The sequence below is a fragment of the Sabethes cyaneus genome, chromosome 3 (genome assembly GCF_943734655.1).
Source record: "Sabethes cyaneus chromosome 3, idSabCyanKW18_F2, whole genome shotgun sequence".
NCBI classification, from domain to species: Eukaryota; Metazoa; Arthropoda; class Insecta; order Diptera; family Culicidae; genus Sabethes; species Sabethes cyaneus.
In genome coordinates this window covers 214,864,897-214,891,960 of record NC_071355.1, presented here as the reverse complement: position 1 = coordinate 214,891,960, position 27,064 = coordinate 214,864,897, and the positions used below count along the sequence as shown (strand labels likewise).

At 40.5% G+C, this 27,064-nt stretch overlaps 2 protein-coding genes across 2 annotated transcripts in view; one reads left to right on the top strand and one right to left on the bottom strand.

Moving 5' to 3' along the window:
* The window catches only part of LOC128741810 (deoxynucleotidyltransferase terminal-interacting protein 2), a 483,164-nt gene that overhangs the window by 264,609 nt on the left and 191,491 nt on the right, over positions 1-27,064 (bottom strand). The gene's annotated exons all lie outside the window — the stretch shown is intronic.
* The window catches only part of LOC128741808 (uncharacterized), a 205,161-nt gene that overhangs the window by 119,652 nt on the left and 58,445 nt on the right, over positions 1-27,064 (top strand). The window contains exon 3 of the mRNA XM_053837867.1: positions 17,313-17,596. The gene's annotated coding sequence lies outside the window, so the exon portion shown is untranslated. The remainder of the gene's footprint in view (positions 1-17,312; positions 17,597-27,064) is intronic.

Sequence of the window (27,064 nt, the reverse complement as noted above, 5' to 3'; positions counted from 1 at the left end):
GTTTTAAGGTAGTGCCGGCCATAAATGTTGCTCACTTGAGTGGAAAGCAACGCAATCAAAGAAATAATTAAAGTAAAATGGCACAATTTTCATGCAAAATCAATTTAAAGCGTGTGAAATGATGGAAATCATTTGTGAAAGTAAGTAACACATAACGAAGAATCAAAATTTTTGTCAAGACAAAAAAAAAACGACTAGAAGTTGGTAGTTTAGGCTTTAGAGTTTGCTCTCTCACAAAGTGCTTTCTAGTGTTGGTACCAAAATGAGGTTATATGTTCTAACTTCTAACGAGAAATCTCCAAATGTCATAAAATAGTTCCCAACTTTCTAACCAATATACCAACTCTCATTCATGAGAAACAACGCTAAGCTGTAGGCTAATCGGCTTTAAAGCGAATATATTAACTTTGGCGATGAGAAAAATGAATATTTTTTGATTGAATATCGTTTTCTCAATTTTCGTCCCTAGATATGATGGATAGGATTCGAAATTTGTTCATAAAGGATTTTTCAAACATTTTGTACCTGCATGTATTTATGTTGAACGTCGAATGCCATTCTGATGAATCCACATATGTAAATATAGGAATCCATAGCTACTTCGGCCTGAAAGATGGCCATATAGCCGTTACCCTCTGGTCGTCGATACACTACGCTGTTACTGCAGCATAATTTCCTAGACTCGGCTAGCGAAAAAAAACACGACGAGATGAAATGGGTTGATTAAATTCATTTAAGTCAGCACCATCACCATGAGCTGCTGGTTCAGGTGCTGGTTTACAGCCGTCATGAGAGAGTAAACTGGCTTCGGCGAAAGAGGCCAATTGCCAGCCGGAAATGCATTCTAACTATCGTGTAGGGGCTAATTTATATGATGTGAAAAGTAAATATTCAGCATCCTATCTTTAATGATTAATAATAGTAATAGAAGATGCTCCATTTTCCCGGGCGCTTTGGGTAACATTTGCGTTTCACAGGATTGGCGTTTGTTTGACTAAAACGATCAAATCAAAGCTAGTACTCTACTATAACCATTATATTTCTAAAAAGTAGTAGAAAAGTAATGAAAACTATATTTTAATGATCTCAGGCAAACCTATTGCATAATATCAGCTTTTGATGCCCATCTAAGCGATTCAAATTAATTGACTATGGAAACATTCCAACAGTTTCTGAGCAATATCTCATAAATAAGGGTATTTTTCAAAATTATCATATCAATTTGAGCCAAAGGGTTTTAGAATTATAAAATTTTGTATACGGCAATTTTAGTGCATGAACTTATAGGAAGACAATATTTAAAAAATCAGGTAAATGTGGAACCTGTCCTGTTTACGCTAGTTTTTAACAAGATTACTGCAATGCCTGTGATCGACTGATGGTTCCAAATGCAAGAGAAGCGCACCCCTTTACCTATTTGAACCTTCTTTTCTACTTGTAAGGGACCGCCTCCCTCTTTTGTCAACCCCTTGCGTTAATTCTTTTATGCTTTTCTGAGCTTATTTGCCTGCCTTATGTATGAACACCACCCTAACTTTCCACCAGCTTGTCAGCACATGTCCCAACGTAAAGCTGGTAAGAAAGCGCTGATTAATGAGCTCGGACATTATAATTTCGTCCGCTTATTGTAAAAAGATGGATAGTATGCCATCCGGACCTGGAGACTTCATTGGTTCAAAGGAGCTAAAGTGCCCAACTGATTGAAGCCTCCGTAAATAGTCGGCGTGCAACCGAGTCGTTTGACACATTAAGTGATGACTCAATTGACTGCTGCCCGTCGACGGCGCTTCCAGTGGTCACTCACGAACCAGGGAAATACGTGCTCATGAGAATCTCCAACGTTTCCCTAGTAGTAACAGTGAGTCTGCCAACCTCTTTTCAAATTGCCCTAGGCCATAGTTATGGTCTTTGGCTAACGCTTTTTGGAGTCGCGCCGCCTCAGGCAAAGGCTTTACAAAGCTCTGCGTTGTATTTGGTGAGAGATACCCTATAGGCCTCCCAATTGGACGTGATCTTAACCCTGTTGAATAAACGCCTAGCCTCCCGACGAAGGTCGCTGAGTGATTCATTCCACCAGGTCACGTCACGGCAAACTGCATAATAATAGCATCAATGATCGTATTCTGTAGGTCATTAGCTGCAACGTCCAGCTCAGCTAAGGTGTGTATATTAATATGACAGAAGTTCCGAGACTTACCCAGATGTTCTCTGAACGAACTCCAGTTGATTTTCTTCGGATTTCTGTATTGTTCTCTCCTGAGAGAGTTTTCCTCAATATCAAAAACGATATGCCTGTGGTCTGATAAACTAGGTTCGTCAGAGACCTCCCAGTTTTTGACCTTCTTAGCTATAGAAGTGCTGCACAGAGTGCAGTCTAGGACCTCATCTCTGATAGCATTACCGTAACAACGTAAGTGGGGACGTTCCCTCCACTTCATACATTGACATTGTTTGCAGTTAAGTATTCAAGTAGGTAGTCACCCCGTTATTTACATGCGTGCTGCTCCAAATCATGTGGTGGGCGTTAGCCCTGCAGTACCGCACGGCATCCTCGGATGGCGGGATGTCGTCCTTGTCACCCGGGAAGTATGCGGACGCCACGAACAGGTCCTGATTCCCCGTAGTTGTTGTCACTTCTAGTTTGACAGCGACGACATCACTTTAAATAAATTCTGTCATTGAAGGAAATTGTATTTCCTTCTTTAACGTATGCTTTCCGACTGTAATATGCAATTTTCAGGTTCTGTTTTTCGGCTATGTAGTCTGTATTTAGCAGTCAAAACGATGTTTTGCTTCTATATCCGACGTTTCGGTGGTTTTATTGCACCTTTTTCAAGGAAACTAAAATTTTATTACATATAAATTCGTTTTTTTTCGTCTTAGAAGAACGACTTATTTTTAACTTAGAGAGGCTGTACGTTTTGTTGTCTGGTGGTTGTCTGCTAAATACAGACTACATTGCCGAAAAACAGAACCTGAAATTTGTATTTCCTTCGTTAGCAGAATTGCAGTCCTCGGTTTGGGCTGCTTGTTACAGTAGATTAACTTACCGTAGTTTCCTAGGCCGAGCCGCCTGTGGCTTGAATGCCTTCTTGATTTGCCTGCTTCCCTATATCCGAGAGCTTCGATGGCTGCAGTCGACTGAATTACGGCCGGCGCTTTCCAGTCGATTCTGAGTTGTTCAAGTGCTTGGCGGTTGATGCAGAGCTCCCTTTCGAGAAATCTTGCGAACCTTCGCAACCGTTGCCAACGTGCCTGGAGCAGGTGGTTGCGAAACTACCTCGGAAGGTTACCCCACACGTACCAACGCTGCTCCTGGTGCAGAATCCCCTCATCGGCAGTTGGCCGCTCGTCCGGCATGCGAACCTTGCCGAATATATAGTTCAGCATGAAGCCCTGCTCGACAATCAGGTTAGCAGACAGGTCTATCTCCAACGCCAGTCCGACGGTGTTCCCTGTCACACTGCGACGAAGGAGAGAAGCCGTCGTTCTGATTTTGGAGCAAACGGAGGATTCTCTCGCTCGAGGTATCCACACTGCTGGAAAAATACCCCATGGACACAACCACTCATTGTCTCCACGTTGGCATACACGAGTAGGAGGTAGCCGTTTCTGTGCACTGGAGAGCCGCTTGAGACCAACACGAGACGACGTTGGTGCCCCATTATCGTCTGGTCGCGTCTTCGGATCGGGAAGATTATCCGCTCGACTTTGCACACTCCCTTTTGGCGAACCTAGGATCGGTGAAGAGACTGAAGATCCTCCGTACAGCGAGTCGCTGTCGAGATTGAAGATTTCCTCCTGAAGAGTTCGACAAATTGCGCTCGATTCCGAAGAATCGTGCGCAATGGAGTCCACCGACTTCATTGGTTCCGGCTTTGTAAGGCAGTTGGTGCCTTGAAGTTTTGAATTTTTTATATTATTCTCCATAAAGAATCCCACGAGTTGAGGGTAAAGAAAAGTCCGTCACAACCATAGCTCCTCATAATGCAGTAAGGGCAGATTACTGTGAAGGGCGCCCCGGTACTCCACAGGTTACTCCTCCCCCACCATTCATCCTTCGGCACGGGTCGTATGACATACGTTATAGCCATGGATAACAGCTATTAAAACCATCCTCCTTTTGGGGGTTTTGTTCCCAGTATTTTTAGGTTTACTCGAACCTGTTTCTACCAGGATCCGTCATTTTCAGGCGACGAATTTACACTCAGCATTCGCATGAGTGAATCCTTCCCTGTCCGCATACAACCCTAGTTTCCACCGGTTATCTGATGGCCACTAAGGAACGTATCCCGGATGGTACCACGAGGAGGTAGGGATAGGAGTTGCTAAACTAAACTGATCGGAATCAGTGTTGAAAAGTTCATAACAGCAAAAAGCTCAATGAGATTTCAAGCACATGAAATTTCAACTTTGATCGCAAGCGTCAAACTCACATATGAATTTCTCTCGCTATTATACGCTATGTCTCTGTTGCTATGCGATTTGAACCAAATTCAGCTGTGAGCATTTTGCTTAATTCTTCCACAGCTGGCATTTCATACAACGAACCAGAGCGCGAAAGAGAATCTGCCGTCAGAGAAAACATCAGCAGCAAAAAATGCCACACACATTCATGAATTAAGATGGCAAACATGTTGGCGGAATTCACACTAGAAATAGTGACAGAAAAACTATTCTAAAACGGCATAATTTTGCGAGATACTAATATGATATAAAAATGATCAAAAAATGACACTAAAATGCAGGCAAAAATTATACAAATATTACACTACATATACTAAAATGACACAAATACATACAGAAGAGCAACTACAAAATTAATTGGAAAATAAAATGACGAAAACAATATAAAACGACATAAAAACAATACGATACAAAAGTTCAAATGAATTGATGAAGTAGTTTTAGTTCCTCTATAATAAAAAAATATAACGTCGCAGAAATAACACGAAAATGACATGTATGACAAAAGAATATAAAAAGCGGGGGAAACTGGTTCACGGCTGGTATAAAGACGGTACCTAATTAACACAAAAATGATGCAAAAGTGATAAAGCAATAACAAAAATCACAAAAGTATCGCAAATGACCAAAAGAGTAAAAAAAAGCAAAAATAATAACAAAATGGAACAAAAGTAACACAAAATTTTCACCAAAAAAAATTACAATAATCACAAATATAGGGTAAGGAACGAGTTAAGCAGTGTTACCTATTTTAATCAGTTGAACATAAATGATCCGAAAATGCACTTTTTTATTCATATTTTCAAAATCTTTTGATAGGATCATCTTCACAAATCACTTAACCATACATTTGATTCACACAAACACAATTTACTGGGTTTCCGACAAGAAATATGATGAATTAAAAATTGTTGTCCAAAAACGTACATTTTTCAGCTGCTCTTCAGCAATCGCCACCTCGCTACTAACGAATTCATCAAATTTTCAGCACTGATTACAACCACTCTGAAAGTCAAGCACTCAATTGTCACATACCATATTATTCACTCTCTTTTTTTCTATTATCTAAGGCTTTGTCACTAGCCAAAAGTTTTATTATTTAGCATAAGCATAAGCATAGGATACCGCCCGTGTGCTGCTACTCCGTTATTGACCAAGACCGATGAAAATTGCAAAATGATGGCTGGAAAAAGCATACTTGGGACAGCACGCTATTTTTCATTGTGCAACCTTATCAGGTCCCTGCATGCTGATCAATACCGACGCCGGCCACGTCCGAATGCGGGTCCTGGTGGATGGAAAGGAATGTTAGTCCAATACTTGTTGCTACTAAAGACCAGGGAATCCTCTGCATCTTCACAAGTATTTCGGGAAAGAAATTGTTGTTAGTAGATGGGCGGAGCTAGATGGATAATGTAAGTATGTAAGCATCAGTCATATGAGACTAAGCTGGATATTCGAAAATTTTCTTGTAAAGTCAGTAACTACGAAAATTAAGATATAAAAAATACCTTTTTAACAAATTTAATACAATACCAATGGTGCTTATATACAACCATAATTTAATTTATATCGAAAAATACTATACACATGCGAGATTTACGGCTCAAAAACCACGTAACAACTTGAACTTATCCGCGATCAGGGAAATCAAGGATAATGAAACGAGCCAATATAGTCCCTAAGTTGATAAGCATTTCCTCTTACCAACGCTAATATGCAGAGATATAGCGCCCTACACGCTTTACTAGCCAAAAGTTTTATTATTTTCTAACAAAACTGAAAACAAATTCTGAATTGACGGAACCTGTTCACCACTAGCAGCAGCTGCAGCACAACTGATGAACTATCGTGTTGCCAAGACACTGTTTCGGTTCTGGAAATAAGAATTTTAAGTTTGAAATGAACTGAAACCTCCTATGGTGAAAACGTGGTTCAATACTTTCAAGAGAAATGTATGTTCATAATTAATTTTTCTTTATTAAAAACAACACAAAAGACAGCTTTTTCAATAATTTTCGAAGATTTCTCAGTGATTTAATAAAGCAACGATGTGTTTCAATGTTATTTGCTTTGACAACACTGTACTGAGTCGGATCGTTTGTACTGCTATATGTTTACCTCTTTTGTTCTCCCACCATCCATATGAAAAGCGAGTGAGACGTCAAACTCGCAGTTTCCCATAAGAACACCAGAGAATAAAAGAGACGACGAATACCGTTTGCCGAACGGTGCGGTGAGTGTATGCCCCGATAAACAATTTAGACAGATGGCATTTTACGCATCTATGCCGATACGCTATGCCGATTACGCATCAGATGCCGATTAGTAGGTCGCGGATAGGAACGCGAACTTACTGAATAGGGGGAAAAGTTCGAGGGATTTTTTAACGGGACGTAAAAAAATTCAGATTTCAGGATTGCTTAAAAAAGCACCTTGCGGGTGAAAATGGGTTCGGTGTGTTCAAAATTAGTTCCGCCGCTCCAAATTTTAAAGCGAAAAATCAAAAGTTTAGCTCAACAATAGTGTCTTCCAATGGTAACAGCTTGAAGAACTAAAGATAGCAAGAAGATTGGTATGCTGATATCCCCCACTTAGTCAACCCATCGCTTGTAATAAGGTAAAACAATCAGTGACCCGCTTAGACTGCTTAAAACTAGTTCTTTACCCTACGTACAATACATAAGTAAAACAAAATGTTAAAAAAATATGAGCCCTTGATATTTGTTTTGGCAATTTGAAGTTGATCTTAATCTACTTTTGCGATAAATAACTCTAATTTTAAATTTCAATTTTAAACTAAAGCAAGGCCAACTGTACTTAAAAAAGAATGAGTAAAAGTATAGCAAATTAACTCTTGAAATTAAATTAGAAAGAAAACTTTCCAATTAAATTCTACTATGTATATTTATTCTTGACAGATACGTATTTCGCCTACGACTTACAGGCTTCACCAGTGTCTGTTTTCGAACATTGCATACGCTTAAGTATAACAAGAATTATTTTAACAATTTTTGCTTTAACTCTTTATCATTAGCAGCCCACGATAAGCTCAACACGTAATAAAGTCGTAAATAATTTAGTATTCGGGAAGAAGTATTATACTAACAACGTTAAAGCACAAAAAGAACAGATGAGGATCTAAACTACTTCCTTGCGGGAAGCCAATTGTGATTTTGTGTTGTGAATGACAGGATTCACAACTCACTTCATAGAAGCGAATTGTACTAGATTATCATAAAAATTCGTTGGGTTCTGAAAGAATCTGAGAGAGAGTTTTCCACAAAGTCGGTAACATAGAGATATGACTAAGATCGCAAATGAAGTCTAATGGAAATCACGATAACATTCTAATCTCATTTGATATGATTACCTTTTCAAATGTGTAGGTACATCACTCTGTGAGTAACGTTGATCAATCTTATGCCTGATTTTATTTTTTGTTTGACGTTTCGCATCGAAACCTAAAGTAAGGTACTCAAAACATGTTGCAAAACTTTGCTTTTATCATTTTCACCCGCTTTTTTTCACGCGAAGGTCAATTAGTTTGCCCATTTGACGCGTGCTGCTTGATTACGCTTCGCTGATCTTTCAGAAACTTTTCTCCCGCTCACGGCCGTACCATGCACCTACCTCAGCTGCAGCGTGCGTTCTTCGTGGCACGTGTGTTTGGTGCAGCTTTATTTTTCATTCCTGTACGGCTAAAACTCCGGACGCAAGAATGAGCGGTAGGTACCTACCTATATTTAAAGTTGACTGCCGTTTTCCCGGGCAGAACGAAGAAAAAAAGCGCACTTACACCTCGAGCTGTCGAAGTTGGTGAAGCGTAACAATTGCATCCGATATAATCATGGTTGGTTGCAACTTTTTTTTCTTCGCTTCTACGAAATTTGTACCGGAAATGGGTAAAGAAGTACCGACGAACGTGCAGCAGTGCATAATTTTAAGAATGCACCTACTCTTCAGAGTGTATTCAGCTCGGCTACGTTCCAAGTCGATTGATGCAGAAATGTGATCGTAGACGACAGAGTTTATTTTACCAGATTAATTTCCTCGAGAGACGAAAAGTTTGAACAATCTTAATGATATTATTTCATTTGTTTAAAAGAATGAAATATCTTTATTGTGATTTATCTCATGTAATTCTCAAATTAGAATAATTTTATCGCACAACTTGGTTTCAACCGCCTGAATTGACCGCTTGATATTTCAAAGCAGAAAATGAATTGATTTTCAAACTGATTTTACTGATAAATTAATTGAAGCACTTGGCTGCACAAAATGCTTGTAAAAATCAAATTACATCGCGCCAATTAGACATGCAAATAGCACTTCAAACAAATTTCCAGTGGCGGTGGTATTTTCTCAATGGAGCCGTTGAAAATTTCAAATTATGCCATTTTTCTACGGTCGCTTGTGTGAGATCTATCGACACCCCGACTTCCCCGGCCACAGTTTTGCTTTTAACGAGAGTGAAAATTATGCCGCTATAATTTAATGAGAAAAATCGAAAGCTAATGGCTATCGAGCTTACAAATTGGATACTTTGAGCGAGTGTGTAGATTCAACATACCTACATGCAGACGGAGACGCTCAAATTAAACGGTCGTAAGCGCCAACCAGCCAACGCAACATCGGCACTAACTGCCTACCGATGGATGGGTGGGTCCCCATGAATTTGTGGTGGCGTTTTCGAGGCACCATGAATAAATCAATTTTAGGAGCGTTAAATTCGCTTGAATCGGAACACAACGTGTGGTATTTTTATTCGAAACAATAAAAAACAGAAGACGGACGAGCATCATCTGGCGCATCGCACATATGTGTAGCAGGATGGCGGTTGTTCAACTTGACGTGCACGTCAATGTACGCAGAATCCCCTCTCAGAGCTGCTACCGGGGTACCGATAATACCTGCTTTTAAATTCGGTTGCCATTAACAAGAAGTACCATTACGGTTCGATTTAAAAGCATTCGAAACGGTAGTTGAGATTGAGATGACGAGCTGAAGCTATTGAAGCGTCAAAGCAATATGCACGTTAGACGGAACGGTTTACTGGCGGTAAATATTAAATCATCGGTAGTTTATTTTTATTTCAAAAAGAAACCAAAAGTGTTTTCATTGCGATTTAATAGAGCTTTAAAACCTGCAGTTTCAATGGTCTAATTAATTGTAGCTTTCTTAACGTAATTTGGATGAAGATAAAAGCTAGTACATTTGTAAGCATATAAAAACGCATTGACCCTCGTAAATCTTAGATCCGGCTTTTAATTGTTACATCCATTTGAGTACTATCACATCTAAAATCTTGATTATCATTCTTCTGCCAGGTTTTCCGCAGGTCAGACTGCGCCGCTCTAATAAATTTGCATAACGTAAAGCTTCATTAAAAAAAACCTGTACTAAAGCGCAGATGATTAGCACAAAAAATATGTAAAATTTAATCGATTTGGAAATAATCGCCTCCAAAATTTAATTTCAAAATTGAGTGCCTTATGATAGTACCACGAACTAGCGTTGTGGAAAACGGTTCGGTGCTTTCAAGAAGTGGCTCATCAGAACCAGAAGCTAACTTCATCAGCCTAATGAAGCCTGCTTTTGTAAATTTGCATTTCGATTATCGTGCCGATATGAATATTTGACACAGGCTTAGTCACAGCGAGACGCCCTGGAATGGCTTTTTCGCCTAACCGTTATGCATATCACCAGAAAGCCCTCACGAGCTATCAGCTATCAGTTCATCGACCTACCCACTAATTTCCAGTGTGTAGGTATGTATGTATCATCGTCCGAAGTCATTAAAAATAATTGTAAAATCAACGTAGAGGCACTAGCGTGTCCAGTCCTTGGCGGAAGCTAGGGTACTAAACTATTGGTTAAATAAAATATAGCTTCAATTTATACTTAATGATAGTGGGACTTCATCGTATTCTCAAATTTTTTGTTTCTTATTCTACTAAGACGCTCTAAAAACTTCAGTCAATTTTGAACTCGGCTTATACTGGTCAACTTATTTTGTACTTCTTATGAGGGAGTAAATGTGTTTTTTTTTTTGTGAAGAACGAACATTGGATTATCCTCCTAGGCTGTGAATTATTTTTTACAGTTTGCATTGTTTGGTTCATGCCTGGTCGTTCCGTTTGTACGAATTTAATGGAGTGTACCTCTACCTGTATTTCGCAAATAGAGAATAAGATGCAAGTGATGGACACAATCTACACGGACTTTAAAGGCAACTTTTGATCGGATTGACCATTCAATATTATTGCGTAATCCTTTTCGACTCGGTGCATCCCAACAACTAATGCAATGCGTGACAGGGTATTGCGCGTGAAGCTTGGCTCATGTATTTCTGCGGAATTTACCAATACCTCTGGTGTTCCGCAAGGTAGTAATATGGGACCACTGTTTTTTTTTCCTGTTATTCAACGACATCACGTTGCTATTGGATATCGGATGCAGACTTGTGTATGCTGATGACTTGAAACTGTTTCTACCTGTTGGAAAAACTGATGATTGTCGCCGCCAGCAAGAATTACTTGATACATTTGTTGATTAGTGTAAACGAAACTGGTTCACACTAAGTGTGGCAAAATGTGAGGTGATAAGTTTTTACCGCATTGAAAGTGCAATTCTATTCAACTATCAGATTGAGGGGTCTGAGTTGCGCAGAGTAGACAACGTGAGCGACCTTGGTGTGTTACTTGATACTAAACTAACATTCGACCTACACCGTGAATCGATTATTTTGAAGGCGGGTATTCTGATCGCTGCCGGCTACTTGCTCTAGACTTACTAGATTATCGACGAAAAACTCACCAGGAATTATTCGTGACCAAAGTCATCAACGGTGAAAGCGATTTTCCCAAACTTTTATCTCTATTGGACTTTCGTGCTTCGCAACGGATACTACATTCCACCGGCTTACTGCAAACTCCATTCCATTGTACCGTCTTTGGATGTAATGAACCCGTTACTGCATGTGATAGAACATTTTCGAAAGTGGAAGCATTGTTTGATTTCGACAATCCACCCCATAAATTTGTACAGAGGTTAAGAAGCAGCAATGTTTTATAGAAACCATTCGTGTAGACTTTAGTCAGATGAAGTAATAATAATAAATAAAATAAATATAATTTTTCCCAGTTAGACGTAAACCGTGCGACGAAGTCCGTGCGTCTCCATTATCGACACTACTACTACTTACTTTTACTTTTTCGGTGATGGTCTCGGTCTGGGGCTCTCCAGTCGCCTCTAACACCCGCTGCTCTAGTTAAAATCTTCATCAACAGCGCTCATCCAACGGGTGTCGGCCTCTGTCAGGTACTCTGCTAAATACTGTTTTCGCTGGTCTCTCATCCGGCATCCTTGCTACGTGGTCAGTCCATTGTAGCCTGCTGTGTTTTAGTCGCTTCACAATATCCGCATCTTTGTATACTTGGTATATTTCATAATTCATGCGGCTGCACCACACTCCTTCGTCTAATATGCCGCCAAGAATTGATCGCAGGATCTTAAGCCCAAAAATACCAAGAGTTTGTCGGTCGCTCTCTTTCAACGTTCACTCTTCATGGCCATCGAGTACCACCGGGAGAATTAGCGGCTCATAGAGCGCGAGCTTTCTACGGAGTTGCAGGCTACGGAACCAGGGTTGCCACATGCACAGATTATTCTGTGTTTAACAGATATTTGAAAGAAATCGCCTGCACAGAATCTGTATGCATAGAATACAGATTTTCGCCAAATTACACAGATTAAACAGATTTTTGAGCTTTTACATGAGAGTGAAAGAGACGGAAATAGTCAGCAAAATGACTCTCTATCTCTTTCACTCTTATTGTTTCGCATTGGACAGATTTTTGCACAGATATTTTTCCTCGCCGTACAGATTGTCAGATTTTTCCAACAAAAAACACAGAATTATATGTGGCATCCCTGTACGGAACCTCAGCTGGCTACGTAATCCGTAGAAGGCCCTGTTGATAGCCGCAATTCGCCTTTTTACTTCACGGTTCATATCATTGTCGCATGTTACTAACGTACCAAGGTAAACTAATTCGTCGACCACTTTAAAAGTATCTCCATCTATCATCACCGTAGTTCCAACACCTGAAGGGTTACGCCGCTCTCTACCAGCCATCATATACTTTGTTTTGGTAAAATTTATGAAATCCTATTCTCGCAGCTTCCTCCTTAAGATGCGTGTACGCTTCTTCCAGAGCTTTACGGTTAACACCGATGATATCGCTGTCGTCCAAGATGATGATACCGCTTCTCTGCACGCCTGCCCTTCGAATAACACCTTCCAATGCAATATTGAACAGCAAATTCGATAGTCCGTCACCTTGCTTCAAACCATCTAACCGAGGGGCAACACACTGTTGAAAATATATTACCCTTCCCTACGAAAATATTTTTTCAACCTTAAAATATTTATCGTTCCCAACCCTAATATAATCTAGAGCCCTATAAAGGTATACATTTATTAGGCTTTAATAGGGCCCAATATATTAATATATGATAATATTATGAAGTGTCTTACCCCTCGCATCTAACGTCACAAACGAGTCCGATGTCTCACCCGCTATCCTGATGCTTGATTTTGAATTATCAAGGGTAGCACGTATCAGCCGATATCAGTTTTGTTGGAAAACCATGTTCAAGCATAATCTGCCACATCACAGTTCGTTTAACTGAATCGCACGCCGCCTTGAAGTCAATTAACAAATGCCAAGTCTGCAAGTTGAATTCTCGGAATTTATCGAAGATCTGTCGCAACATTTGGTCCGTCGTGGAGCATCCCTCTCGAAAATCGCACAGGTATTCGCCAACAAACGTTTCCTGCAACGACCTCAGTCTGAGAAACAGTATGCGTGAGAAATTTTTGTAGTAGTAGTAGTAGGGGAAAGCCACCATCATTTCAAGGACTTGCCAATGTATGTAGATAGAATTACACTAGATCCATATTTGATTATCAAATGAATTTCACACTAATGCTGTTACAGAAGGGCCAAAAGGGATTGCGCGGACCCACAAGCAGAGGCAGTTGTGCGCATTCCGGGGTTATAAGAGTCGCCTTCCAGCATTAGGATAATAATCAATTTCGCTGTACCAACTTTAACCCACGTGATGATTTGTTTGTTTTGAGTTGAGAAGTGCCAAATTTGCTTCAAACCTTAAGGATTCAGGTTGGCAATCCACTCCATCATCCAGCCTTCCACATTTATGGTATCAATAATAATACTAATATTAATATAATAATACTAATAATAATATTAATAATATGATATTAAGATGAAATGTGGTATATATGGGTAAAAATAGAACAATCTCACCAGCAGTCCTTCGCATGGAATAGAGTAGCGTCCTATGAGGTTCCATAAGTGCTTCTAATAGTTAATTTAATTTTTTCATTCTGGTATCCATGTGCAGTATTAAAACTCGTTTTGGCCAAAGTTTTTACTATATAGCAGGAGATGCTTCGTAAACTAAAATGAAAAAAATAATAATTAAAATAACTTATTAGGCTTACCTATTAGCTAGGCCGTGTGGCTCCGCCGTCTGCCCAAAACCCCGGTTTTGAGATCAGGCAGCCGGGAACCAGTCAGCATCGTACCTCCTAGCTTGGCTACTCAATAGAGCATTATCAGGTATGGCCACGTTGAGGCGCTAGGTAGGGGCTTGGGATGGCTAGAGCTATATTGGACGCTCCTAGTCCTCATTTGCCTTCCCTATTTCATATGCTTATGCGTGAGAAATTTTTGTGTGCAAAAATGAAGAGAATAATGCCTCGATAATTGCTGCATTCGAATCGATGGCCCTTTTTATAAATAGGGCATACGAGATCTTCTAACCAGTCCGTAGGTGGTTCCTCCTCAGATCATACCTTTAGTATAATCTGATGGATTGCACAATACAGTCGTTCGCTCCCGATTTTCAAAAGTTCGGCGGAAATGCCGTCCTTTCCAGCTGCTTTGCTGTGTTTCTGCTCTTTCACTACTTTCCTAACCTCGTCCAGAGTTGGTAGATTCACAGCTTGTCCATCATTGTCAATCGTTAGCCTATTTTTGTTGACCGCTCCATCTTGTTCATCATTCTACAATGCATCGAAATGTTATTTCGAACACCTAACCTCCAATCTTACGATAATCAGGTTCCCCTCCTTGTCGTTGCACGTAACAGAAGTTGGCACGGTCCGATTCCTGATTCCGTATTTAAGAAGCTTCTTGTATCGTGCCTTCCGCCTCCGCAAGAACACGATCCCTGGGCTGGTGTTTCTTACACACTAAAAAAAGCACCAAAATCGGTAAAATTTTGCCGAATTCTCAACAGTCGACCGTTTTTTATGTTATCAACTTAACTAAAGATCCGTAAACGTTGTACGTCGATATGCACCATCGACATTTTTACGGGACGATCGGCTATTGAAATTTCGGCACAATTTTACCGAATTCGGAGCTGCTTTTTAAAAGTGGTCGACGGTGAAGTCTCTTTTTGGCGGCTCTACCATCTCGGTCTCTCTCTCTCTCTCTCTCTCTCTCTCTCTGCTCTGGCATTTCACAGTTGCAGCCAATATGTGACTTCTGGTTCGATTCTTCTTATCCAAGTAGCTGGCAGGCAGTTCGATACCAACATGTTAGCGTTAGCGTAAACGAGATAGGTTGTGTTTTTTATCGACTCGATTCAATTGTAACTGTTAATATTCGGCAGGGCAGTCTTCGGAGAAATTTATCAAGACTGAAGTTTGATGTTTTCCCGACGTTTCGACACTTTGTTGGTGTCTTTTTCAAGGAGTACTGTGGTAAAATACATTATGTAAGCAACTTAAAAATAACATTATAAATGTATTTTACCACAGTACCCCTTGAAAAAGACACCAACAAAGTGTCGAAACGTCGGGAAAACATCAAACTTCAGTCTTGATAAATTTCTCCGAATCAAACATCAAACTTCAGTCTTGATAAATTTCTCCGAAGACTGCCCTGCCGAATATTAACAGTAAACGAGATATCATATAAACATTCGCCACTCTTCACACAAGTTAGCTTTTCAGCTGTCAGTGGGGCCCACTAGAGTACTGAATACAAAGACTGACCATGGTAACTCAGTAGCTCACGAGTGTTTGTCATCATTAAACCAGCGACACGCGTTTCACGTAATTAGTGAATGTCGGTGATGTAATGATGCGAGTTATTGAGTGACATGGCCAGTCTCTCAATGCAATACTCTAGGGCCCACGACTCCTAAGCCCGCAGTGATTTTCGCTCTTGTTAACGCAAAGCAAATGAGATAAAGGTAGAGTAGAGTTCTAAATTGAGAGACTGGCCAAGTCACTCAAAAACTCCCATCATTAAACCAACGACACTCACTGATTACGTGAAACGTGTGTCGTTGGTTTAATGATGACAAGTACTCGTGAGCTACTGAGTTACCATAGCCAGTCTCTGCATTCAGTACTCTACCCAATACTAGAGTTCTGAATTGAGAGACTGGCCATGGCAACATACACTCAGTAGCTCGCGAGAACTGGTCATCATTAAACCAGCGACACACGTTTCACGTAATCAGTGAGTGTCGTTGGATTAATGATGCGAGTTTTTGAATGATATGGACAGTCTCTGTATTCAGTACTCTACCCAATACGATCGCTAGATGTGCCTCTATAGTTCGTTCAGTTTTAGGTTCTCTCCAAGTTGTTCACCGATCCGCTCATCAGTCTTCCGAGACTACTGTGCAGTAACTCCTTCCGCTGATAATCGCCAAATGTTCAGTCGTATCTTCCTCGTTGATTTCGATTTGAATATGTTGGACAACCGGGGGCGGATCTTGCTTACTACGAGATCGTGGTTCGAATCGACGTTTGGTCCCCGGAAGGATCGCAAGTCTGCGATATCAGAAAAATGCTGGCCATGAACCAGAATGTGGTCGATCTGAGAGTAGGTCATTCTTGTATGATTTTTTGATGTTATATTTGTTTATTTATTCTGACAGTTTTGTCTCATTTTTCATTGACATTAGTGTCGCATGTATGTCATTTTTGAGACGTTGACCTGTTATTATTTGTGTCAGTTTAGTATTGTTTCAGTGTCAGGGATAATTTTAGCCGCGTTTCCGTGTCCGTGGCTAGTGTTCTCCGACGGCAAAATAAGTTTAAATCATTTTCTCGAAATTTGTGACACAAGAAACCAATCCAATTATCATCAAACAAAAAGTATTTAGCTTCAACATACACCAAAGACCTATATATTTTATTTCGTTATTCGGCGCAAAAAAGTCAGAATAAAATGTGCTTACCAGCATTGTCGTCCGGGTCCAGCCACCCGGCCTAATGGATACGCTAGATTTGCGGTTACATTATACTTTTTTCTCGGCACAGAAAAAAAATCTTATTTGATAAATAATACCCTCGCAGACATTTTCAAAGAGGATTGCTTCTTTCTGTCCATGTAGAAAATAGTATAATATCCATTTGTGAAATGACGCGAGAGCCGCTACACAGTATTTCGCAGAAGTCAACAAAAAGCTCGACCACTTCAAAACGGATTTCGGTTGAAAGCTGTGCCGCTTCTAAGGGGTTTTTTTTTCTACGTCACCCGCCACCACCTGTAATCATTTGAAATCTGAAGTCTACTTATTCGCTTGAAGTTGTACACGTGGAAGATTCCGTTAGGATTCGGTTCGTTTCCTCTCTTTTAGAACAAGCAAGAACGTAGCGAACAATAAATCACTCCACTTTACATTGTACTCGCTGTTACGGTTATATGCGAAAGATGTACCTTTTCAGCATAGCAGCACACTTCTTATCGTTTTTTCTTTGTTTCTTCTCGCTTTGTTTTCGGTTACAGGTGAGAGCGTCAGCTACATATTTAGGACCAACGATCGATGCCTGAGAAGGTTGCATGAGCGCAGAAAGAAGTCAGTCAGTCTGTATGTAAAGCAGCATCATGCCTGAATTGTTCAGCGGGCAAGTTAGTTAGCTAAAATAACACAATAAGTTGTACCTGCTCTGGTGCTTCGGTGAAAAACTGCAACATTTTTATTTAACGGATTCCAAGCAGCGGCTCACTCGGCTGGTGGAAAATTTTCAACGAACGATTACGGCAACCATTCACCGGAATAAACGGCAATTGTGAGTATTGAATTGTTTTTGTTTTCTTTTCCCGAAGTAAAATTTCCACCAAATTGAATAGCTTTCTTTTTTTTTGTATAATTTATTATGTATGCAAAAGTTGAAACATTGTTTGTCAATAAATTTTCCGATTAGCGTGCGGACCTCACTCCCACCTTGTCAGTAGGTAGTGATAAAGTTTATTAGTTTCTCGCACAAATCAACGTCGAAGAAAGCAAACCACCCTCATCTGTTTTGCCTTGCCGGAGATAATCTAGCTTTTAGCGGCAAAGTGGATGGCAGATGGGGAACCACACGCCGGCCGTCGTCGTCGTCGTCGTCGTCCGTTCGTCCGCATGCAGAAGCCATCCGCAAAGATAAATGGCGATCTATTTCCGCGGGGACAAGTTTTCTGGCGTGCCATTCATCATATTATTATATTCCAGTAGCCGTCGTCCACGTCGTCTGCGCTTGCAACTCACTGGAGCGAGTTATAAATTACCTGCTCGCTGGTGTTATGCTTTAACTATTCGCCGTAGGGCAGAGCGGAGGTGATATTTATCCTCTCCCTCGTCGACTCGATGGGGGAGAGCCGGATTGAATTTAAAATGTCACGTTAAGTTATGGATTTCAGTGCAATACATTTTAAACGAAGTTTCGATGCGAGGGAGTCGAAGTATCCTGCCGTTCTATTTAACGGTTATTGTTGTAGTTGCAACCACTGACTTAGACGGTATGTTTCTATCGCCTACCTTAATGCTCTCAATCAACCCACCGTTGTTGGTGCTGTTCTTTAAGGTTGTTGCGATTAGGTAGGTGAGAGTTTGTTTCTTCGATACTGAATGAATGAAATTGTGACGCCAGCAACCCCAAATCTGTCAGGGTAGTGAGCGATCATAAAGGTCACCTATCAATTGAAATTTTGCCGAAGCAAAAGGTTAGTTTTTGCTACTTGTAAGTTCAGCTGAAAGTTTATCACGCTGCACGTTCTCACCCACCAAGTAAAGTTTATTGAATGTTGAATTCTATGCAACAGTTGATAGGTCTTATTCTGTTTATTTTATAGAAGCACCGTATGAAATATATAATGCTATTTCAAGAGATTTGAGTTGTTTGAATAAGTCTCAATATAATATCCAAATGAAAAGTTTTAAGTTTAACTTTTACGATACTTTTAACCTTCTGCGTCTGACGTGCCTAATCATAACGATTACAATTAGACTGACGTGGTTCGTTACTGGCTACTGAATACCTTAGCTAACTTATGTGATTGTTGTTAATGAATTCCCAACATAACAGCTTATTAAGCGCTTGTTACCCAGTAATTAGCTATACAACGGTTGAATAAGCTACTATGCAAGAACAATGTTTGTTGGATTATTTAAATTCATAACTCAGTTTTTGTGGAATTTAGAACGTTACCCTATATGATATAATGCTCTTTTGCATAACGCCATTTGGAATAATGGCTTCTTGGAATAATAATATTTGAGCAAACCTACTTTTTGATATGATTGACATAATATAGCCAGTTTCTGTTGTTTGGCGCTTACTTGCTAGAAGTAGCAATTGACAATTATTATTAGGAAACGATTCAATGCGAAGACCAAAGAAAGAAAATGTGATCCGTCCTTATTCGCTGTCGCTCGCTCGGAACCAACTGAAAGAAAGTACTAGAGGCCAGCAGGCCTTGGAAAACAAATATACCTAGACATATGTGATTACTGTGCGGGAGCTGCCCCCCACAGTAACCGGCGCTTCCGACGGTCAGTCATCCACAAACACTTGCGGTCTGCGGCCGTCTCGCCCCGAATTATCTAAGAAAGCGACCATTTGGTCATAAAAAGATGTTCGAGGAATTGTGCCAATCGGCGTTATACCAAATGGCCCCTCATGATTATGCCAATTGGTACTTGGCACCCCTCACACGTAAACACAAGAGCGTGCGCATATATCATATCACTTCACAGCACAGCACATCATATCACTTCACATCATATCACATCACATCACATCACATCACATCACATTACATTGCATCACATCACATCACATTATATCACATCACATTATATCACATCACATTATATCACATCACATTATATCACATCACATTATATCACATCACATTATATTACATCACATTATATCACATCACATTATATCACATTCTTTAAATTGCGTGTTCGACGTACTAATTACGGAACCTCATCGGTTCCACAGCGAACCTTCAATAGAATTTCTTGTGGATTCGACTACCACGTTCCACGTTCTAAAGTTAAGGTAAACTTTTTAAGTATTCTTAAACATCATTAGAATCATCTGGGTATGTTGATTTGTGACCAATAATCTATACCTATAAAGAAGGATTTCTGTCTGTCTGTCTGTCTGTCTGTCTGTCTGTCTGTCTGTCTGTCTGTCTGTCTGTCTGTCCTGTGTTCCTTATAGAATCAAAAACTACTGAACCAATCGGCGTGAAAATTTGCATGTAGAGGTTTTTGGGGCCAGGAAAGGTTTAAGTGATGGTTAGAGACCCCTCCCCCCACTAAGAGGGGGGGCTCCCATACAAATGAAACACAAATTTCTGCATAACTCGAGAACTAATCAAGCAAATAGAACCAAATTTGGCATGTGGGTGTTTTCGGTGACAAGAATTTATTCTAGGGTAATTTGAGACCCCTCCCCTCTTTATAAGAGGAATTATAACTCCTCTCCCCTTTAAGAAAGGGGACTTCCATACAAATTTCCTCATAACTCGAGAGCTAATCAAGCAAATGCAACCAAATTTGGCATGTGAAGGTTTTCGAGAGCAAGAAAATTTTCTATGGTGAATTAGGACCCCTCCCCACTTTAAGAGGAGGGGCTCCTGTACAAATGAAATACAAATTTCCTCATAACTCGAGAACTAATCAAGCGAATTGAACCAAATTTGGCATGTGTGTGTTTTTGGAGACAATTTTTTTTTCAATGATGAATTGGGACCCCTCCCCACTTTAGGAGGGGGGGTCCTATACAAACGAAATACAAATTTCCTCATAACTCGAGAACTAATCCAGCAAATGGAACCAAATTTGGCGTGTAGGTGTTTTTGGAGGCAAGAATTTTTTCTGTGATGAATTAGGACCTCTTCCCACATTAGGAGGGGGGGCTCCAATACAAATGAAATACAAATTTCCCCATAACTCGAGAACTAATCAAGCAAATAGAACCAAATTCGGCATGTGGGGGTTTTTGGAGGCAAAAATATTTTCTACTGTGAATTAGGATCCTTCCACACTTCAAGAGGGGGGGCTTCTACACAAATGAAATACAAATTTCCTCATAATTCGAGAGCTAATCAAGCAAATGGAACCATATTTGGCATGTGGGTGTTTTTGGAGGCAACCATTTTTCCCATGATGAATGAGGACTTCTTACCTTTTTAGGAGGGGGGGGCTCCCATTCAAACGAAATACAAATTTGCTCATAACTTTAGAACTAATCAAGCAAATGGAACCAAATTTGGCATGTGAGAGTTTTAGATGGCAGAATTTTTTTTCTATGGTGTATTACGACCCCTTTCCCTTTTAAGAGGGTGGGCTCCCATACAAATGAAATACAAATTTCCTTATAATTTGAGTACTAATCAAGCAAATGGAACCAAATTTAGCATGTAGGAGATTTTTGAGTCTTGAATTTATTTTATGATAGTTAGAGACCTCTCACCCCTGTGGTAGGGGGATATGAACTGTTACTAGACAGTTGTTACTGCTCAGCCTGAAGGGCTGAGTCCAAAGCCCCTAGTCCCTGGTCGAACCACTGGGGACTCTTTGGGGTTGGGTTCCCAAGACCTCTTTTGTCTCCCAGTCGGCCGTGAGCGACTCTAAGGTCCTCAGGGTCGGCTCCGGGCCTACTTCGGAATCAAGCAAACAACGGAATAACTCTTTAGTTGATGTTTATTAAACCCACTCACGGTACAATTCCGGAACAAAATCCGATCCAATCCACGTGGTCGTCCTCGCTGCTGCTCACCGCTGGCGGTACGGCTGGCACGTTCTGATCGCAGCCCGTCGTAGCTCCTGCTGGACGTCTACGACCTCGAAGGCTGCGATGCAACCGTTGATGCGGTTGGGATGGCTGTTGCCCGGAAAATCGACGGGAATTCAGCCGGATATTAACGGGTCCTGGTGGATTGTTGGGGAGAGAAGCTTGAGGTTAGGTCACCTGGTACTATACGTCCAACGAGGCTTTTAATGATTTGTAGTAAGTACCTGACTCGTCCGTATAGTACGATGTACTTATACAGGCACTCGGCAAGAACTTTTGGCTCTTAGCCAGAAGATTTTAGATTTCGTCGTACAATTTTAACTTTTAACGTAAGTTTCCGACGTTCACTTTTAATTTGCGATTTTTGCTTTTAGCTCGTAGTTTTTAGTGTCTTCACACGTCGACGGTTTGATCAAGAAGAACTTCTCGAACTCTTCAGCTTCTCTTCCACCAACACCCACTTCCTCTTCACCTTGCAGCAGTGCATTGTGCAGCGATTTTCGTGCGGTGCATTGTGCAGCAACTTTCGTGCAGTGTATCGATCGGGGTGTGGGTTATGTTTATTTTTAGTACATATCATTTTAACGTTATCTAACACTGAAGTATTTTAATCTGTTTTGTCCCTATATTTATATTTATTTTAATTCATTTTAGGCTCTGACTATTTTTAATAATATATACATTTTAGGTTTTAACAATACCAATTTTTAACAATAATAATAAACAAACAAATAAACGCATGCCCAAACTACAACTAACAAACAATACAAACATATTTATTTTATTAACGCTACTCTGCTGGTTCCCTTGTATGCACTTTCCTGCATGGGCATTGTGGGGTAAGAGCTACGCAACGGTAACATTACCTCATACTCCCCCCTAAATAAATTAATTACTCTTAGTAATTAATTTATTTCTGAAAACCTTGTTGTTATGATCACGGACCCAGGGTTGAGCTTTGCCTGTCCGCAATTTCGACTTTTAAAAGAGCAACTATCCGAACTCCAAGTAGATTGAATATACAACTTGGCCAACTGTCTCCCAAGTGTACATTATTGGCGTTCTTACTCTCTTAATCTATTAATTGGTCTTGATTTCCCACCAGCTAACAGTTCAAATGAACTAGGTGAGATTATTCTCTTTAAATACCGCGGCGAATTATCTCTGATGGAGAAAATCCCAAGTGATTGTGATCGCAAATATTTCAGCAGTAGAAAAAATTGCTTTAGAGAGAAAATTCATTAATTTTGTAATTCTAGATTTTGTGATTTAATATTTACTTTATTATAGTTTCGCTTCCTGGCATTATAGTGAAGGTCAACCGGTTAAAACACTTCACGGCTACATATGAGTGTCATTTATCGTTATTGTTTACATTGATTGGCGATTTTCATAATGTGCAAAATATAATTCCAGATAGCAAATATCTATAAGACTATGAATGGAAATTGATTACGGATTAATTTGAATGAATTCCGCTGAAAATATTCTACGACCGACGCTTGGCCTTATCAGATTCGCTCACCGTTTATACGGAGTTCTTAATACAACTTCGGGCTCACTGCAGAGCATGACAAAAAAAAAACGAATGGACATAGCTGGTAACAGAAATGCTACGATATGTAGGTTCATTCTCAATACAAAAACAAAGGACTTGAATATTTAAATTACATCAACGTACATACAACGTGCTTCGAAATTGAGGATAAACTAGGAATTAGCGCTGGATGGTTTAAGATCTGCTGCCGAAAAAACACCCAAAGATTTACCTTTATCGTCACACAGTTCATACGAACTTGTGCCTCTCCTCGCGATGACCGTACATGGAATGTATGCCGGTCCTAGCTTCGCATTATAGGCATTGCCTGCGGAGGACTGAGTAAAGTTTCTCTTAAAAACTTTTTGACCCACTGAATAAACTGGGGCTGCTTTACGAAATCGCAAATTGTAATTTCTGCAGCTCTTCTCGTAAGCTTTTTCGAGGTTTTTGGAAACAATATCGAATATTGTCCGATCGACGTTCAATTTGGCTTCAATCCTATCTTTCTCAGAAAGCTCGCTCAAATCTGACTGCAATTTATGATCGTCTCCACTGGCAACAATTTCGTGACCGTATATAATACGATAAGGAGAAAAACCTGTCGACGAATGCCTAGTGTTGTTGATCGTATATTCCACTTCGGAAATCCGAGTGTCCCACAAACGCTGGTCGGATTTCACGTAGGTTCTTATACATGCGTTGATGCTACGATTTAGTCTCTCGACGGGATTAGCTTGACTATGATGTCGTGCGTTAGTCCAGTGGTCAACCTTATATTTGTGTAAGAAGGATTTAAAATCCTTGCTTAAAAAACATGTAGCATTGTCGCTGATAAGAATCTCTGGGGTAGAATACCGCCGAAACCACTGCTCTTCTAGTGCTTTGATAACTAGGACAGTTGAAATTTTCCTAACGGGTATTAGCATCGTGAACTTCGAGAAAAGGTCCAACAGAACAAGCAGATGCATATTACCAGATCTACTTCGTGGTAAGGATTGAATAAAGTCAATCGACAAAATTTGGAACGGCTTTGTGGTTAATCTGGGTTGCCCCATCTCAGGATGCTGCGAGACATTTGATGGTTTAAATTCCTTACATGCCTGACAATTCTGCACATATTTTCTGATGACCGTTGCCATATTCGGCCAAAAATAGCGCTGTCTCACATTTTCAAGCAGCTTCTCATAGCCGATATGAAATGCATTATCGTGTTCAACCTGAAGAATTTCTTTTCTGAAATTTTCAGGGACACAAAGCTTCCACTCGTATCGATAATCGAAAACTTCGGTTTTCGCCGATACATATTTATAAAGTTGACCGTTCTCAATTTTGTAGTCCAGATTAGAATCCGGTGCATCTTTAACCCTTGTATACAATCCGGTGTACCAATCATCGGTTCCCGCTCCCACATCTATAGTTTCAACCGCTCTCGAAAAAGCATCAGGTATTACGTTGTCTTTTCCCCGCCGATGCTTTATTTCCATATCGTAACCTTGGAATTCAATGCTCCATCTGCTAAGGCGAGATGAAGTTCTCCACTTGCCTTTCATGATATGGGTAAGTGCAGATGCATCTGTGATGACAATAAAATGCGTTCCTTCCAAATAGGCTCTAAATTTTTCGATTGCCGAAATTACGGCCAGTCCCTCTTTCTCGGTCGCAGCGTAAGCTTGCTGGGCCGGAGAAAGCTTTTGGGAGAAATACGCAATGATCTTCTCACCCTCTGCATGCTCCTGTGTCAACACGGCAGCAATAGCACTATCGCTGGCATCGCATTGCACTTGAAATGGCAAATTAAAGTCGGGATTACTTAGCACGGGAGACGTAATCAAGCTCTCCTTTATTTTTATAAAAGCTTTCTCAGCTTCGTCATTCCACACGATCGACTTAGGCTTTTTGCGGAGGAGATTAGTGAGTGGCGCACTCATCTCACTGAAGGTGGCAATGAATCGCCTATAATAATTGGCCATTCCTAAGAATCGGCGCAGGGCTCGGATGGAAACTGGCCGCTCGTAATTAACGATGGGTTCTATTCTCTCTGGGTTCGGCCGAAGGCCTTCTGGGGAAAGAATGTAACCGAGGTAAGGTAACTCAGAGACACAAAATCTTGACTTATTAAGATTGATCGATAGATTGGCTGCTCTTAATCGCTTAGCCACTTCTCGCAAACTTTCGAGATGAGCCCCGAATGTGTCGTTTACTACCACAATATCGTCAAGGTAGACGAACACATTCGGTTCCAATTCGCCATATCCCAACACCTCATCCATTAGTCGCGCCAAGCTTGCCGGACTGTTAACAAGGCCGAAGGGCAGTCTAGTGAATTGAAACAACCCTCTTCCTAGCACCGAAAAAGCAGTATACTTGCGTGATTCGGGATTAAGTGGTATCTGCAAGAAAGCCTTAGTTAAGTCAATCGCAGACAGATACCTACTCGGTCCCAATCTACTCAAGATACGGTCTTGGTGAGGAAGGGGGTAGGCGTCTCGTTGTGTTCGTTCGTTTAAACGCCGCGCATCTAAGCACAGTCGAACGTCCCCTGTAGGCTTAACTACCGGAACAGTGCTTAGTGACCAATCGCTTTTACTCCTCTCAATTACATTTTGTGCTAGTAAGTTATCTATTTCCCGATTAATTTTCTTCTGCATTTCGGGAGAGGTAGGGTATGGATTGATCCGAACCGGTGGTGAATTTCGAAACTCACTTTTTAATTCGATAGTGTGAGAAATCATTGGGGTGACCTCTAACACCTCGCCTTCTATTGTGCATTTAAACAATTTCGTTACCTCTTGAAGCTGTTTAGCTTGTTCGTCGGATAATCCCCCATACCCATCCTCTCTCGCGTCCCACATATCGTCGTGATCTATTTCGCTTCCCTTCAACGTGATTTCTTCCGTATTTATAATCGGTTTTATATTAAATTCATTCCAAAAATCTCCATAGCCTAACACGAGTCGTCGACGGAGTTCTGGTGCTACTAATATTGGCAGTATTTTGGTTACGTTATTGAAGGTAATTGGTAAGTAAACATAACCTTTCACTGGAATGTCTTTGCCATCGGCCGTTTTGACGATTACCGAGGCTGGATATAATTTTAATTTTAATTTTCTTATCAGTTTTTCAGATCCCATACCTAACACAGATCGTTGAGCCCCGCTATCAAGAAGTCCGACGATTTCAGTGTTCATAATTGTAACTTTGGCAAAGGGTCGATCATCGCCTTGCACTGTGATAAAACTTTCTTCCACTTCTCGCTCTATTACATATTCATTTTCTGCGACTGGAACGAAACCATACGATAATAATTCGGTACCAGTTTGCTCTTCGGTGGAAGGAATTTTGATATTTGATTCAGCTACCCTCCTCAAGCTGAATCCTCGGAGTTTTTTCTACAGAAAGGACATGCGCTAGTGTAAACATCCGCAAAGCCACATAAGCGACAAAACTTTCGCCTAGCTTCGGGACATTCAACATAGTGGTGCCCTTCAGTTCGACAGTTGTAGCAAGTTCCAATCGGTGGGCGAGAATACTGTTGAACCAGTACCTCTAGCGTGCTTCTACTAGAGCCTTCTAAAGGTTCCAATTGATTCCCCCTCGCTTGATCGTTTCTTATAGTTGGTTCTTTTTGCTTTCGCGATTCCGTGACAACTTTCTTATTATTTACCGATTCATTTTTCGTGGCATTGAATATTCGAGTTCTAGTGTTCGAATTGTTCTTTGATTTTGAATTTCCTGAGGTTGTAGCCTCAATTTCATGTACTTGGTTCGAGCGATATTGATTCATCCCCTCTTGTGCCCTATTATATAAATTCCTGTTATTTTCATCTACCATTCTACCGTATTTTCGTAATTTACTCAAGGACTTAATAGTCTTCCCAGTTAGTGCATTTTTATAATCGTGGCGCATATTTCGCCGAATTATA